The 17469-nt window shown below is 38.4% G+C and overlaps 1 protein-coding gene across 2 annotated transcripts in view; it reads right to left on the minus strand.

Annotated features, from left to right (window-relative positions):
- The window catches only part of LOC110843470 (nephrin), a 99051-nt gene that overhangs the window by 35937 nt on the left and 45645 nt on the right, over positions 1 to 17469 (minus strand). The gene's annotated exons all lie outside the window — the stretch shown is intronic.

Below are 17469 nucleotides of genomic sequence, written 5' to 3' on the forward strand. Positions count from 1 at the left end.
TTTCCAATATTACGAAAGATTGAAACACTCATTGTTTTCCCCTCTTGTCCATAGTGCGTGCTGACATGATAGAAATACTCGAAACTTGTCTTGTTATCCTTGCAAACTGTACAAAAAACCAACACAGGCGAAGAAATGACCATCAAGGTACAATATCTAGCATGACAAGAGAAAACTTGTATTTATATCTTAACCAAGTTCCTTTAATTCCAGATTTCTTATTATTAGCCTTGGACAAAACTACTGGATCCTTTGCTTTCAATGTGATATGTTTTTTAGGTCACAATATATTTATCGGCTCGAAAGAGGTTAGTGCAAGTGCAAGAAACAGTAGGGCAGGTAAGGAACCACCGCACAGCTTAACTAGAAGACAGATAAATGCTTAATATATATTCCCAACCAATGTAAGGAGCACCATTACATGTGAAAAATGAGTGTTGGACAATGAAAGTAAGTGGTGTCATACATTTTAAGTGAAAGTCGGTAACCAGCACAAAAGAACGGAAAATATTAGTCTCCCATTTTTCCAAAACCAAATTTCCTGGGAACAATATCAGCATATCTCAACGGACATAATTTTTCAACAATGGAGGACATATAGGAACTCATCTGGGACTATTTGTTGTTCCGCCCTCTTTTTCTAACCGTGAGGAAAGAGTCGAAGGAAGGGGAAGCTGGCAAATGTTCCATCCTGTTGCAAGAACGGGCGAAGGGTCTTATATGCCCAATGCGGTTGGCTGCTTGCTATCATAGGATCGCACATAAGTGGATGAATAAAGATGAAGCAAGAACCCGCTCTCAAGAACTTCCTTTCTCTTGTCAACCAAGAATGAGGGAGAAGAATGACCAACTTCCTTACTCTGTTTACTTATCACTTTTGCAAAAACTTTGCATCACATGGATTGTGCCTGCGATTATGCCTTCGTCACAGGAAGTATACATTCAGTCAGAACGACAACAAATTCACGCCACATAAAATTATAATGTAATACATACATTTTCACTCAAAGCGGTTATTTTTTACGATCAGGAGGAGAAAATCTTATAGCCATGATTTTATTGTAAGAAGGTGTTAAATAAATGTTGAAAAATTGATAGGAAATGGATATGTATGCATGAAGATTGATAACATCTTCATAATTTAGAATCTAGTGACCCATATGAAGTACTGATCGATTATTGTTAGAGCTTCTTGTATTATAGCATGAAATGCGCATTGTGAGAAACAACAACGTCTGTTCTTAATTAAATTAGCAACAGCACAATATCAGAAAAACGCATACGTACTTCTGTAGTAACTTATTTACGGAGAAAAATAAAAGTTCAAACCAGTTCGTGATTTTTATGTGGGTTAGGTTGGCATTCGAATTTACTCAGTAAAATCCATGGATCGATTCGAGTTCCAAAAGAAAGCAATTTTGACGACTTATCCACACAGAGAAGTGTTTATCTTGGTAATGAAAATTTGAGAATCGAGAAAAATTAGCTTCGATGCATCCAGCCGTCGTAAATCGCGAGGAAAATTGATGTCGTACGTCATCCGACTGTGTCAAACGCCAATTCAGCATATTTTTCTATCACGAAACGTCGTCCAAAATATCTTGTTTTAGGTCGTTGATTAAGGCGGCAGCGGTGAAGCCAGAAGTTACAATAAGGCTGGGAAGATAATATTGCTATCTCAAACTGGTTAAGGTGCCTTATGGGACTTAGTGCTCGGGGTTAACAACGTGGTATCGGTGAAACATGTTAAACAGAAATGGAGCGTCGATATATCTTTCCTCCAATGCTTGCAATGCAATGCAATTCATTGAATAGGTCTTTGGTTTGGCATTTGGAGAATTGCCGGCACTGGATTCCTGAAAAAGTGAGAGAGAGAAAAATACATCTTGAGAAATCGTTAGCCAGCTAGTTTACCACCGAGCGGAGGAGAAAGCGAGAGACGAGAGACTCAACTCCCTGCATACTCATACATATAGGAAATTCTTTGTATAGCAAATAAATTTTCACGACAGATTACTACTTAACTCGGTCCTTCACTGGGAAGCAAGAAATATACACTTGCACCCATTTATATTTACAGAGACACACCCAGACCGGGTGAAAGTAAAGTAAACTTGATACTTACCCAAGTTACCCTCCTTTCCTATCTTTCACTTATTGTTAGTACGATTTCTGACTTTTATCTGAGAAAACGAGGGTTTCATGGGCTCCTCGAGAATTTACTTTCTTCCGTCCTTTGTTTTGATGGTTTGCATTACACAGAAACGACTCGCTGCCCCTTCCCCTCCACCCAATATGCGTGGATGGAGAATATATAAGTGCAACGCATTCACCATAACTTATCGAGCACTGATACTCATTGTTACTGGTCCGACGCATCTCCCCCTAATCACGAGGGTGAAAGGCCTCACGACTTTTATTATTAAATTGACTTTATCATATAGAAAAAGTTACAACAGGCCAACATTGTGTATCGACGCAGTTTATCTCGACCATCCGAAAACATAATGAGGCTTTTTGTGAAAGAAAATTCGAGTTTATTGGCTATACTTTAAGGTCAAGTACCTCAGAGACAAATCATTATTGACCTACGTATGGCCTATGGAGCTATCTGTATTGCGGTCTCCTGCCTTCATGGACAAACCATCCAACAGAATATTTAACGGTGATATTCTGAATAATCTTGAACACGAATAATGAATAATCTTTGTTACGGAACACCAATTTGAATAAAGTATGTCGCTGTGCATCCCTTGCAATTTGTTGCGTAATTAGTTGGGAAAATTGGTATCAAGATTCAAAATGGATAATTAGAGGACTTGGTTTGAAAGGGAGCACGCGTTTCTGCATTTCATTTATTGGAGATTTGAGATTTATACTTATTGTGGTTTATTTAGGCTGAAATGATGTCATGTTTGTGGTTGCGAGTCGTGTTGATCTGGATGGAATGAAGTCTCACAATATACAGAGAAACGTGAAGTGGAGTCAATAGTTTCGCAATTTGGTTTGGTTGTGGATTCCTACAAAATACATACACAGGAGCCGAAGCAGCATAGAATTCTAGTAATAAGAGGGATCAGCAGACTTTTGATTCCCTTACCACCATTTCTTGATCAGATGTATCTGCACGTTCGCTCACTACTTTCCAGTTAGTTAGCGATTCAGTTCGAGGTTTGCTAATGAAAAGTTACATTTCTGGAGGGATCGTGCCAGAGCTTCAACAAAACGAGAAACCAGATCATCGTTTGCATACAGTAAGTGCATACTTATTGCTGGATATTATTTTACTATACACGGCCTTCAATACACCAAAATTCTTGAAGTACTAGAAAATATGAGAACAAACATGTTCACGATGTATTGGCTGATTAATAATGTTATCCAAACAAAAATACTAATTTAAAAAAGAAATGTTTTTATATAAATTTTTCCAGTATTCGTTTTGAAATAAATAAATTGCAGATGCATGTGTCATAAATTATGCATGTGTCATCTGCCCATGTACTAGAATAGAGCAATCAAAGTTTCTGAAAATAAAATAAAATCCAATATACTGCATCTGAAACAACTCAATTTTTCCTATCCCATTTTTCAGATCTTTGGATCGATTGCTTTGTAAACCTCAAGGAGAAAGTCAGTGACTTTTGCTGCTTTTTTCTGCCGTTAGTATAAGCATGATTATACGTAAGCGCACCTAAGCATACAGTTCGTGCTCCACTCTTCTCACTCACTCACTTTCACTTCCCAACTCGCATCACATCTCACACACAATATAAAAATGCTGTATCTATTTATCCCAGAAAATCCGGACTGGAGACCACATTGCATTTCATATTTTCTTCAGGGATTCCTTCCACACAAAACACAACTACCAGTCGACCAACTTAAATCTGTAGATAAGTCCAGACTTTTCGTCCTGGGAGAGCATTGGATTCAAAAAGACGAAACTATAGAACCAAAGAGATAGAGAGTTTAGTTTTGAGTGTCCAACATCACAAATTCCAGTCCGGCGAAAGAAGTTTGTTGTGCTGTGTACGTGGAATAACAACTTCCACCGACCGACTCCTGGAAGAAGAGCGTGGGTTTGAGATACTTTTGCAGAGCTTGACCTACTCTAAGCCTCCACTTCACTTTCTTCTAAAAATTCTCTGACCATCACATTACACAGGACACTCTCCTTCCCTGTCCGATTCCTGCAACAACTACGTATAGAGTTGTTCACTGTCCAACTTGTCACTATCCTCGGCTATCGGCCGTGTCGGTTGGCTGCGTGTTCTTGGAGGAAAACTCATGAAGTAAAACAGTCTTGCATGTCAAATACTACTCTATTTTCCAAGGTACGACGTGGCAAGGATTATTTATCCTTTTCGAAAACTGTTTCAAGTTTGGAGAAACAACGAAATGGGTCAATTTAGAAGAAAATTCCTCCAAAAGTAAACTACACAATTTATGGCAAACATATATGCTTTGTCTAGAAAAATGAACTGCATATTTCATTATGTCGCGGTATTTTTCATGACTTGCAAATAAAAAGCTATGTTATTTACGAATTGTGCAACAGAGAAAATTGCTTGGCAAGACATGCTCTGGATGGATATATATTTGCTCAAATAAAATATTTTTTTTGTAAAATCAACATTATATAAGTTGTAAGTATGTACATACTTGTGCACGATGGCTGTTCACGTAGATTGGATATTACATAACTCTTTGTGGGTAAAATCTCAGTTAATTCTGAATAACCAGTTGAACTACTTTATGTAATGTGGATAACAAATATGGACAATGCGAGTAAACAGGCACATGGCTGCAACGATATTTTGATGTTAGTCGTTAGTTGCACAAAATCTCTTACGGAGCGCGAATATGCAGTGTATGCCACCGAGGATAAAATTGAATAACCTCCTCGAGGGAACAAGTAAGTGGTGGAAGAAAGTGTGCTGGAGATCTTGAAATTGATACATTATACAATGCAAGTTAGTTTCCTTTCTTGTCTACAGAAACTTGCCTAAAGTTTGAGTTAAATGTCCATCACCATCAAGGAGGACAAGGCTGTGGTTCTAGGGAGGAAATGTCTATATAAAGAAGAAGGTGTCAGCAAGAGTCACTCTACGACGTAACGAGTTAACAGTCTTACTTTCATTTCATCCTTTCACCAACAGAACTCAAGATTTGAGAAAAGTCCTTTCCTCATCCACAAAGTTCTTCCTAACGCCAACAAAACTTAACTTTACCACACTTTCCACCACCGTATGAGCCTCGTCCTGAATATATGTATATACTTTAATGTATCCTGATGCCAGCCCGATATTTTTGGAACACTTGCAAACTTACTCGAGTTTACTGGATTATCATCTTTTCGACATCCGCATTTACATCGTCACAACTTTATTCCCGTTTTCTAGGACGGCGTCGTTTGGTGGGATAAAGGTGAAAATGTGATAATAAGGAGAAGGGATGACACACTCATACAGCACGTTGCTTTGGACAAATGGGCTCAGCGCAGTGCAAAATTCTCAATCTACACACTGAAAGTCGATGGAAATATTTCCAAGAGCAGTTTTCTGATTGTCTTAATGGGATGAGGCTGTGTGAATGATAGCTACAAACATAAATTGAACCTTGAAACGATTAGACAATAGAAGTCTTTATGGCTGGAGAAGGATGATGGATGATCAAGACTGGGTTTGTTTCACAGTCCCACAATGACAAATTCAATTAAAAGAAATAACTTCGAGTTGTGGGGTATCAATGGTGGGGAAGAAAAGCTTAATTAGTGTGCCAGAACACCATTCGTAAACTTTACTTTAGTGAAAGTAGAGTATTCAGGTAAGAAGTTGACCAAGCGAAATACGACGACGCGCAACGAATTTATTTTTATATTTTAGAGATACCAAACAGTGCTAAAGAATGAAGCCTTATAAATCAGACAGGTATCAGACGATCATCAAGACTGACGCAGGACTGGTGGGACAAATAAAAGCGACAAAATCTTATAAAAATGTAACAAATGAGACCAGCTTGAATCGAAATCATGACTTGCACAGACTTCAATTTGATAAACGAATGAAAAAGTGCAGCACATGCTAGTTCCCAGTAAACGAATCTCAAGAATAGTGAATACATATCTACGTACCACCATAATTGCATTATATATGATATCAATACACATAATACAGATCAATGTATATGGATAGGCGGCTAAATAGAAGCTCCATTTCATTTCAAGCATTCTCTACCATTTAATCCCGAACTCTCCAAAATAAGAAAACAAAACATCTCCAACATCCAACCGTCTCCTCTTTACGTCGAACTCCTGAAAAGTTCCACTTGTTCTAATAACCGCAGAAAAGTTGACTTTTTTCTCGCTCTCGCTGTGTAAAGAAAGTGCAGTGCTCATCCGACCTTAGCTAACTAACTGCAACCGCACCACCGCCATCCCCACTGCCGCTCTCTCAAATTATGTCCGATGAAATTACCTTTTGCCTCCTTTCTTTTGGAACCCTTTCAACAATTTCTCTCTCTCTTCCTTCACTTCTTGCGCGTTCATTCACTCTTTTGTTCCACACTTTTCTGGAATAAGAATCCAAATCAAGAAAAGAAATTGGTTTGGTTAGTTGATATTGAAGGAGAATCTGTCGAATGGAAGGAGGAGGAGGAGGGTTGGTTCTCTCCCTCATCATCATCTCTTGCATTTTATTTGGAAAGTGCTGAGCCACGTTGGTCGTACTTCGACACACATCATTTGTAAAACTCTGCTCATTTCATGCTTCTTTTGTTTTGTTTGAGAGAGTTGATTGCGGGAACTAAACTTGAATTATTTCTCTCCACACGGTGTCATTATGGACGGTTAGCCGGCTAGCTGCATTTCTTTGGCTGCTTGAATCAGCCAGAGTGATAACTGTATTAAGGTGTGCACACTTTCTCCCTACTTTCTTTTCCTCCCCTCCCTCCCTCCATCAACGCAATTCACTCAATCACTCACTCACTCACTCTGTACATGACTAGTTTACACCTCTGCCGTTTTCCAGACTGACAAACCGACATATGTGCGGACTGACTTTCCTTTTCCTGCTCGCTGATGTTCCGAAGTGTGTGCATATTTCGAGAAAAACCTTGAAAACACCACATTCGTCCCTAACGTGATCACAGGGAAGGATAATAATTGAATAATCATCCCTGAAAAATTGTCTCGGAGAAAGCCACAGGGGATAATAATGTCATTTACTACTGCCTGTCTAAACTTGCAGTTGTTGTACGTTCTTTCGTTGCGTATTTATTCCGTGGGAAGAAAAAAGCTCTTTCTTCACACTTTGAAGGTCTGGTTTACTGACATTCAACAAAACTGGATGCAGACTGATGCAGCATGTTATTCTCCTTTCTAGTCGAGAGAAGGATGTATAGAAGCAGACATATCCATAGCCTTCTTATTATACGTGGTTGAACTGTGTAGTGGTGCATTAGCAGTACCTGTCATCATTAAACATTCACACAGTCAACAAAAGTTGAACTCCTCCCAAGGATTTCCCCAAGGGTTAAAAGTCAAGGATCTTGAGGAGGAAAAGAAAATTTTTCAGTAAAGCAAATCACCAAAATTTTTATTTAATGAGAAGAGAGACATGAGAAAAGTTGGGTGAGTTTGTAACTTTGCCATAACGTAATTGTTGTGTAGTTTGGAGGAAACAAATGGAGTTTAGAATTCTCATCTTCAATATATACAAGTAAACTAATGCCAGAAAATAATGCTCACACCGTTACAGCGTTAAGCAGCTTTCACTCAGCAAAGTATTTCAAACGAAGGAACACAGGGTTTCTTTAGAGCAGGAGAAGAATTTCAAGATTCGCGATTCGTTTCTACGTACATATTCTTTGAATGAACAAGGAATGGTGGAGGCAAAATTGTGCGGATGAAAGTTGAACAGGAAGGAAAGGCTAAGGCAGTTTGGTCAAAACAATAATATTACTTTATTTAAATCCATGTGTAAGATTTATTGCCATTGTCAAGAAAGCCTACAGACATTATTTCTCGTCCTTGTTACTCTACAAAACCTGGAGCTTTACATAATGTACGGTAACTTCCCCATTATTTCATTTCTGCAAGTTTCGACTTTGTCTTGTGTGCAACTCTGGCAGCCTGTCTCGGTTTGCCATGGAATAAAAGTAACGTGTTCCTCATGAAATGAAGCAATAATACAGATAACTTTTCGACAACTATTATTTTGATAGAGGACAAAAACAACCTTATGAAACCTACACATGTTTTTTGGCGGAATCAGTTCTGCAGAGTTTATGCAAGCATATGTAGATCTATGATACGAGTGATGATAGTAATAAGTACGTATGCACATGAAGACGGCAAACCAACACAACACAAAATTTATATTGCAGATGAATAATGCGGAAAGCGATACCGCTAGACCGACGACTAAAGAATGTGCAAAAGTATAACTGCCAACCAACGAACCAAGAACAAAACATTTTATATTTGTTTCTCAACTTTTCCAGGCTGAACTGGATAACCTGCAGTTACATATAAATTTAGGAGGTGCTGCTATAGCCCAGTCACATGCGTATATAAACACTCACTAGAGTGTTCTCCTAGCCATAAATTTAAGTTGTACCCTTTAATTTTGTCAGACTTTGTCTTGTTATTTGTACTCTTTTATTCTTCTTGTTACATTAGTTTTCTTGACTTCTTTTCCACGCTGTCTAACAACCTCCGGCAGTCGAGCTTTTTATCAGTAAGGAAACAGGACAGATTAAAACACATTGTATTTGTAATTACTTTTGGAAAAGAATAATTTTCAAACTTGTAACTCGACACTTTACTATTTGTTATTCTCATGTAAATAACTTTCACTACAGTAATTTCGTTCAACCCAATGGAAAGAAACTTATTTTATGTATTTATTAAGAACATTGTCATAGGTTATAGATATGAAGTGAGATTTTGTGAACATCGTCATTTATTTGTACAGCAAAATGTATCAAAACCAATTCCGTTTCTTGTAGCTGATCACGTCGTCCATGTGTGTAACTTTTGTTACTATTCGCTTTGAACCCTTTGGTTTCTTTATTCTTTTGCCATAAACCCTGCATTTGATTGATCGGGACTTGTGCCCGAGAAAATTGTATAAATCCACCAAGAACAGTCGTTGACTTTGTGACTCGAAATTATGCCTGGCGTTAAAAGTGTGGAGGAATGAATGGTGGTTTTTGTCCATAAACTAATCAATACAACAGCCATTGAGGTGTTTTCTCTATCTCGCAGGCCAGGAGAACTGGAGCACCTAATTTTACTATGTGCATATCAACCGTACGACACGCACAATAAAGAAAATATCGTACATTTTTGCCAATTCATTTAGCTTTGTCTTGCATTCAATACAAAATTGCACGTGTGAGGTTTTCATGTTTTTGTTAGAATGTCGCACACAATTAATGAAGCAACACAGTGGTGTCACGCTGCCTCCATCCTCCTGCTTTCAACAAAGTTGGAGTTGGTTAGTGAGTGGGCTGTGAGAAAAAATGTGCTGCAAAATTCATAGAAACCGTCAGTCACTCATGATGATTAATAATTTTGGGACACTCCCCCCATTGTTGATTGCCACTAGAAGTTGGCATTTTTTTCTCTTGTTAGACTTGTGTGCGTTAACATTTCTGGGCATGTAGAATGACTCCAGGAAAGTGAGGAGGTACTGTCTTGGATGGATACCTTTCCAACAAAAAAGAGCTAAGAGAGGATACACGATTGTCTCTGGTTCAAAATACGTTGTTGGGAAGCACACAATTTCTCTCACATAAATACATGAGACACATTCTTAAACTTGGCGAGGTTACTTGGGAGGTTCCCCTTTATGTGATGAAATTTACAGTCATTTTTCAACCTTTCAAACAAAAAAGTTATATAAAAATGACATTTAACAAAAAGAATAAATGTCTCGCCTATTCATAACGTATATTTATCAAATCACGACCATATGGTTGAGACAGTAAATAATTTGGTAAAATCTTAAAAGTTCCTTATATTGTAGTTTCAATAGTCCTATTTTCAAGCAATAATTTATATGTGTCACATATCACATGTTCACCAGAAGAATCACTACATCTCAATCTATATGAAGTTCCGGTAGACAAGAGGACAGTCACGGACTGAGAAATAATTCTGGACGACTTGACACACTTTCTGAAATGTTTTATAATTGCAAATTGAACGAACATACACAACTTTGTCACGAACATCAAACAAGATAATAATAACTTCCCAAAGAACAGACACTCAAAAAATGCACAACATTCACTACATACTCGGAGAGAACTATTTATGTGGTAGACAGCGATGAGCGATTTCTTATATAAAAAGTGGTGAAAGCCCGACCATCTGCGAGCTGTAATAAGAATAATTGCTTCCCACAGAGCCGCAGAGTTCAAAACTTGCTCGGCTGAATTAAACTTTAATTCTTACCATGAAGTTGAAAGAGAAGTAAAATTTGCCTGTGGTACATGTACTTTATGGTATTTATTCCTTATGTAAGTGTAACGCCGCTTACGTATGTACATACATAAGTAAGTCTGCAGTATGCATGGAGTTTTTGCTACACAAGGTGTGGAACCATAATTGTACGTGGAGTTTTGCAATTGCACGACAGCTTAGATAATATATGGAACGGAATACTGAACATTGAATCAGAGTCGTTTCCATGATTCAATCCTTCAAGTTATACACACACACATACGGGTAATAAATATTATACTTCGGTCACCAAAATATCGAAGGAAAGTTGTTCCACTTTTCTAGGAAAAAAATATTCGACTTGAGCCTGCAGGTTTTTAGCCCAACAAAAGCCCAGTAGATGACAAGGAAAGGATTCCCTTCCCACACACAAAAGAAAAAACAATCAAAATCAGAGAGCATTATCATAATTTTGCATCACAATCTCTTCAACCAGCGAACCACCAACCACAGCCATCAAACCCCCTGATCTTAAGATCTCCCAAGTGGATGAGATAAAAATTTAAGAAATTGTTGTTCCATGGCAATTTATCAGAGATGGAGAAAAGGATTCCTTTATGTAATATCTAATCTAACAGGAGAATTCTTCTTGAGCGTTTAATGTTCAAGTGGATAATGCTCAAGTGCTTACTTCTCTCTGGTTTATATGCCAGAGTTTGTTGGTTGGGAGATGAGGAAGAGAGACCAAGGAAAATAATGGTGATTATGCTCCTTTCTCCACTTTCCCCTTCATCTTAACCCTGCTCTGCCTCCTTCGCTCTCCTCCTTCTCCTCTCTCCTCTTATTCTGCCTGGAATCATGGGACATTCCATGATCTCATTCCCGTCCTTTGTCTCTGGGAGAAAAAGTTGCTTGATAATATGCAATTTTTCCTGGATCCTTTCTAATTTCACATCTACTTGATTATCTTCCTCTGGTGAAGACATTATCTCGACTCTGCCCTCAACACTTTAACAGTAAGTGAAAGGGGGAGACGATCTCTTGCTGTCTCCCAATCCTCATCCCAGTAGTAAAGGTATCATCATCAAGCTCAGCCACTTCCTCAGATTGTGCCATTTATGACAGTTTTTATGCATTCAGACACCGTCTTATTTCCTTTACAACTAATAGCATTCAATTGACGACGACAACTAAACCCAGCAACGACAAATCCGAACTAATACGACGATTATGAGGCGCATTCAGTTTTGGACAGTTATAACGTGGGTTGTGATTTTAAGTGAATATTATATTTACACATATTGTAAATGTACTCCTTGCTGATAAAAGTTTTAATCAAAACTTTCAACACATCTTAAATGCACGTAGCATATTGAAAATTGTTTTGTATCAACTACCGAAGTTTTTGAACTACTAACACAATTAAGAAAAGTATATAGCTCAGTGTAGACATTTTTTGTATGTATCTAAAGCTTGCAGGTTCATAGTTTTATATTTACTTTCGTTCCTCGTGGTTTGTTTCAACTTTCGCCAGCGCAGACAGTTGTTGGGCACATCGCAAATATTTTATGTTGAGAAAAAGTAAGCGAAACGAGTACATACGGAGCAAAAATTCGAAATAAAATGCTCTTAGATGTTCACAGAATAGCAAAAACAGAGAGATTGTATTGCGTCATGTTCGTGCTATCACGCTACTCTTTCTAAAAGCAGGCGTCGGTGTAATAATACGGTGAGAAAAACTTGTGTGTGCGTCCTCGTCCAGTGCATACTTTTTTCCAAGACAATAAATGGGCAGAGTCTATCAAGAAAAGTACTCTCGTGTTCTATTTTGTAAGATGATAATGTCGGAACGCAATCCGTATGGTTGGTCGCTGGGTGGGTATGTCTATTTAGTTGAAACTATATATAGTTCCGTATGTCGGAGCAGAGTGTACCACGCTAATGCAGTGGCAACCGGAATATGAAAATATGATGGAAGGGAGGGACGAAAAAAAATCTGCAAAGTTTTGTACTTCTCGGGTATTTCTGCTTTGTGTTTTGTTTTATCTCGTAAAAACAGCACTTTCACATAAACAAAGAGTGCACCAGGCCAATCCAGCGGAGGACGTGGACGTAATGTAATCTGGTCTCGCGAGAAGAAGAGCGACGAAGCTTTTATCTTCTATTGCTTTATATTATCATCATCATACTTATCGTCCACAATCCACAATCTTCCACACGATGACTAAAAACAATGGCCTTGTCGCCTCCCATTCTCATCCCCCTGTCTCCTGTTACTCGCACTGCACTGGCTTCCCTAGTGCCAGAAACTTCATTTGTGCACTAATGTAATAATGCGTTTTAGACCAGTGTCTGTACCAGGTAAAAACGCGGAATAATAATATTATGCCTCTTCTCCCATAAAGGATGACTGAGTGTAAATACTTTGAAGAAAGCAGCAATTTCTCTGCGGCGGAAGACGGATATCTTTCCTAAGGACAATCGCGTGGGAGAGACTTTGACGAAATGGGAGTGCAAGCAATGAACGTCAAAAAGAGTTTTCTTTAGAGCTTATATCAAATTAAAAGTTTACTGCTTCACACAAAGACAAAGACACACTTGCTTTGAAAGTTGGCACTTACTGTTACTCTCCTCTGCAACGTGGGCTGCAATTGCTTTGGGGCATGAATGAATGAGTTTGTAGTAGTGGAGAGAATTTTCTTGCCGTGTTGTGATGTCATCATCACCCTACCTTGAACTTTGAGAAATGTATAAACACAAGGAGAAAGTTGACGGATTTTGTGTGGTGCGCGTCTACACGGTACGCTGCAGGCACATGTGGTTTGACGTTGCCTACTGCCGCAATCATTAATTTGAAATCCATTGATGAAAATAAACAAGTGTACGGTAATTCATTAAAATTCCATTATGTTCGTGATAAAATCGGAAAATAAGTACATATATTTGTGTTTATAAATGCAATTCTACATTCTGCATGGACATAGTTAGTATCCAGCCAGATTTTACATTGACGTGTTGCGTTTTTTCAAGTTTCAAGTAACTAATGGACGTGCTATGCTAGGTTCTTGCTGAAATGTGGTGAATGGTGGACTAGTTCTTGAAAAGGAAAGCCATAAATATTTTGATAATCAGACCCCAATGTTTAAAGGGAAACGATCTGTTATTATTTCTCGCAGGTGGTGACAAACATGCGACAACGGTCTCAAAGGTATTTCTTACACTGGTCGTACTAAATAATAAAATGTGCCAAGAGCAAGCATATTCTGATTGGGAACTAACTCAACAACATTCTTAAAATACATATATTGCTTATTACTGCAGTGTATTTACTTTTCGTCAATTTTAACTGCCCTGTTTATAACATTAATAATTGTGCTCTTATATTTATTGCTCCATATTTGCAAATGGTATGCATGCCGTAATAACCGATTTGAAATTATTACTTGAATCTGCTCTTGTTAACATAACCAGATTAATTCTTCATACCAAGTGACTCTGGTTTTATTAATTTTGCTTTGTTGAATAAAGAGACATTTCGATATCTGTGTATGACAAATATTTCGTGATTTTTTAGTAAAACACAAAGTTTTTATAACCCTTTTCTCGCACACGACAATAATTGAAACGCTCGGATGTAAAACAGCCTTCGCGACAATTTTTTTGTAAAATTCAACCTAGTTACATTTAAATACCGTTTGAAAAATAATTTCATTTCATTTTTAGCCCGAGTCAGGGTTTATGGAACCGTCATGTCCGTCTGTCTGTCAGGCACGATAGAGCCAAAACGGCTGAACCGATTGACTTGAAATTTTTACCATATGCATAATGGGCAAAGTTAGGAAACGAATTCGAATATGGGCGAAATTGGTCAAGTGGTTGACCAGTGGGGGTCAAAATTTTTATCTGGAGCTACCCTATGGGGTGACCCATACCGATGTTTAGAAATTGTTTAAAAAGATGAAATCCGGCAGAATGATACTTAATGGCTTCTCATTAAAGAATATGAAGTTAAAAGTGAGCAAAGTGCAACCAGAGTGATTCATACTGATTTTTCAAAATAAGCCTGACTCGGGCTAAAATTGAAATTAAATTTTTTCAATTATTTTTACAAAACGGTATTTAAATGTAACTAGGTTGAATTTTTTTTAATTGTCGCGAAGGCTGTTTTACATCCGAGCGTTTCAATTATTCGACTAAACATTGCATCGCAGTTGACAATTTGTAAGACGCTGAATATTCACCAAAACAATTTACCTTTGTCTTTTATACATTGCGTACTTCTGGTAACGGTGACAATGGAACAAAATATCGGTATAATCTCTGCGGGGGATCATATAATCTAAATAATTATGATGGTCACAGAGGGTAGCCAGATCCTCATAAATGTTAATGGACAGTACTAATATTGTACAACATGGCAACATTAAGTGAGCTTATTCACGAATGAGTACAATATATTCAGAATATTAGTGTCTTGAACCTGTGCACGATGCCATGACGAGGCAGCGAAGGTGCGCCGATGTGCCGAGTTTTGAAATGAAATAATTAAAATTCATTCCCAGTACTTGCAGTCAGCTACTCCCTCTTAATAAATTGCTTACTATGACACTTAATCACATTAAAGTTGGTAATAATTAAGGCCTAAATGTTCTCTTTAATTGCAAGTTAGTCTAGTTGAAGAGAAATAAATTAGGCTCGCCTCCCTCGTCACACTCGTGCCGTCCGTCCCTCCCTGCATATGCACACACACATCATGCAACCATTGGGGGGAAGACGGAAGATTGGCGAAGGCCAAAAAGTGAACGGCTAAGGTCACCGTGTAGCACAACGCATATTTACTATGGATGGAGTGGAGGGAATATTAATTTAATTCGGACGAGGATCGCGTGCATTGCCACCTGTCAAGTGGTGAGTGAAAGCTGTTATCTACAACATATCCCTGCATTACTCCCTAGTGCGTACTTGACCAAATATTTGGACTGGAGAGACCATATTCACCACATAGTCGTCCAGGCTGAAATTGAATTAGCAAGACCTACAAACAACACTTTCCCTCCTCACGGAACAGGATTTCTAGCCACTTTACGACCCGCTTTCGACATCTATACCCTCGCTGCCTGCACTTGGAGGGCGACAGTCTGCCTTGACAAATTGGACACTTTCACTTAGTCTACATACATACACATTACTGGTTATAAACACATATTTCCTCCTGCTCCATTTCTCTCCACATTTCTATTAAAATTCCATTCTCCAAGTCCACGACGGAAGAAACTCGCGCGAATATGTCGGCGAATAGGAAACGTGCAAAACAGAAACATGAATGCCGTTCATTGCCAAAAAATATATTTATTTATACGGAAAAGCCTGAACTGGGTGTTACGAATTATTGCAACCTAGCCATTTAACCTATTTACATTTACATGTCAATTTTATGGAAAATAAAATTCCCCAAATCACAAGTGGAAGCATGTATTACACCCAACCGTCCAGTTGGAAGAATTTAATCTGGAGGAAGAAATTCCTTTCCACTAAAAAATATCCCAGTTCAAATATTTGCTGGCGGAAAAGTATACGCAGAGTGTGCCCAAGAGTGTCAAGCGAAATGAATTGGAAGTTTTTAGAGTAAAAGAATGTGAGGAAATTTCGCAAGTTTTTCTTTCATTTCATTTCATTTTACTTTTACGGGCAACATATAACTGCGTACTTGAAAGCGGCACAAAGCGTCTTTCACTTTTTATTGATATCTTTCCACCGAAACGATTACACATCTCAGGATCAGTTCAATTCACTCGGACGAAATGGTCAGAGAAAGATCCATATGTTATGGACGGTGGTGGTGGAATATCAACATTTGGACGGCAACGACGACGACGGGCTGGAATTTAATGCCAGCGATGGTGGTCCTTAGCCTAAAAATTTACGCCGTCTTTCCAATTGAACTTTGATCCGGGCTAAAGATGCAAATCACTGCGAATTTGGCCGCTCTGTTTCACTCCATTTCGTGAATTGATGGTGAAATAGAGTCGAGTTTAACTTTGAGTTATGAATTTTATAGAGCATTGAATTTATGGAGTTTGGCCAGTCAACTGAGCGGAGCGTGTTCTGCGAAATGCTAGCTTCACAGTCTGAGTGAGAGAAAGCATAACTCATTTTGACTCTGGCTGCAAAATTTCTCTTCAATATTCCCCCGTCCCTTCAACTCGGAGTAATAGATGTTTAATAAAGATTTAAACTTGGCTTTCCTATTACCTCGTCATGTCGATATTCCATTCGCACTCGAACGTCAAAACTCAACAGGGCCCTACTTTCTCCGCTCTCTTCTCAGTTATGGGCTCCGTCCTGATCCAACCAATCCACTCTTTCCTACACATAAACCTTTGTTTCATCTAAAATATTTCATTCCGTGCATGATTTGGAATCCGTGGATCAATATCATCCTTGGGCAGATAACACCATGCAACGCAGGAGTCTTGGCAGCCAGAGCAAAAAACTTATGGCTTCAGTTGCGAATAGATACAGATATACAATTGAGTGTACAATGTGCTAGAGCAGCAGGAGTATTAACCTCGTTTTATTCACCCGTCCTGCATTCCTTTAGAATCACGACACAGCTGAATCTGGGAGAAATGATTAGCTGACTGAGGCTTGTTAGTGAATGACAAGCAATGATTTATGAATGTGGAGCAGTAGTGTACCCAGAATCCGAATTAAATCTCTGAAGAGAACACCATGAGACAGCTTCTACAATCTCCAGGACGAGCAACCCACCACGAATATGGATACGGCATACGTACATATTTAGTAACAGTATGGTTAAATAGCTCAGTTTCACCAAGATAACCATCCCCCTTGGACAGGGCTGATTTAAAGTGCTGGAGGTACATGTCATATACGTGCATTTTCGCAACACACATTTTTTGCAACATTTTCAACGGAAGCATTGCGACTTCATTGAGATTTCCGCTTGCAAACTCGTGAAGCAAATTATGTGTATGAGTATACGAGTATACTTA

Source organism: Folsomia candida, unplaced genomic scaffold (genome assembly GCF_002217175.1).
Source record: "Folsomia candida strain VU population unplaced genomic scaffold, ASM221717v1 Fcan01_Sc002, whole genome shotgun sequence".
Taxonomy (NCBI): Eukaryota; Metazoa; Arthropoda; class Collembola; order Entomobryomorpha; family Isotomidae; genus Folsomia; species Folsomia candida.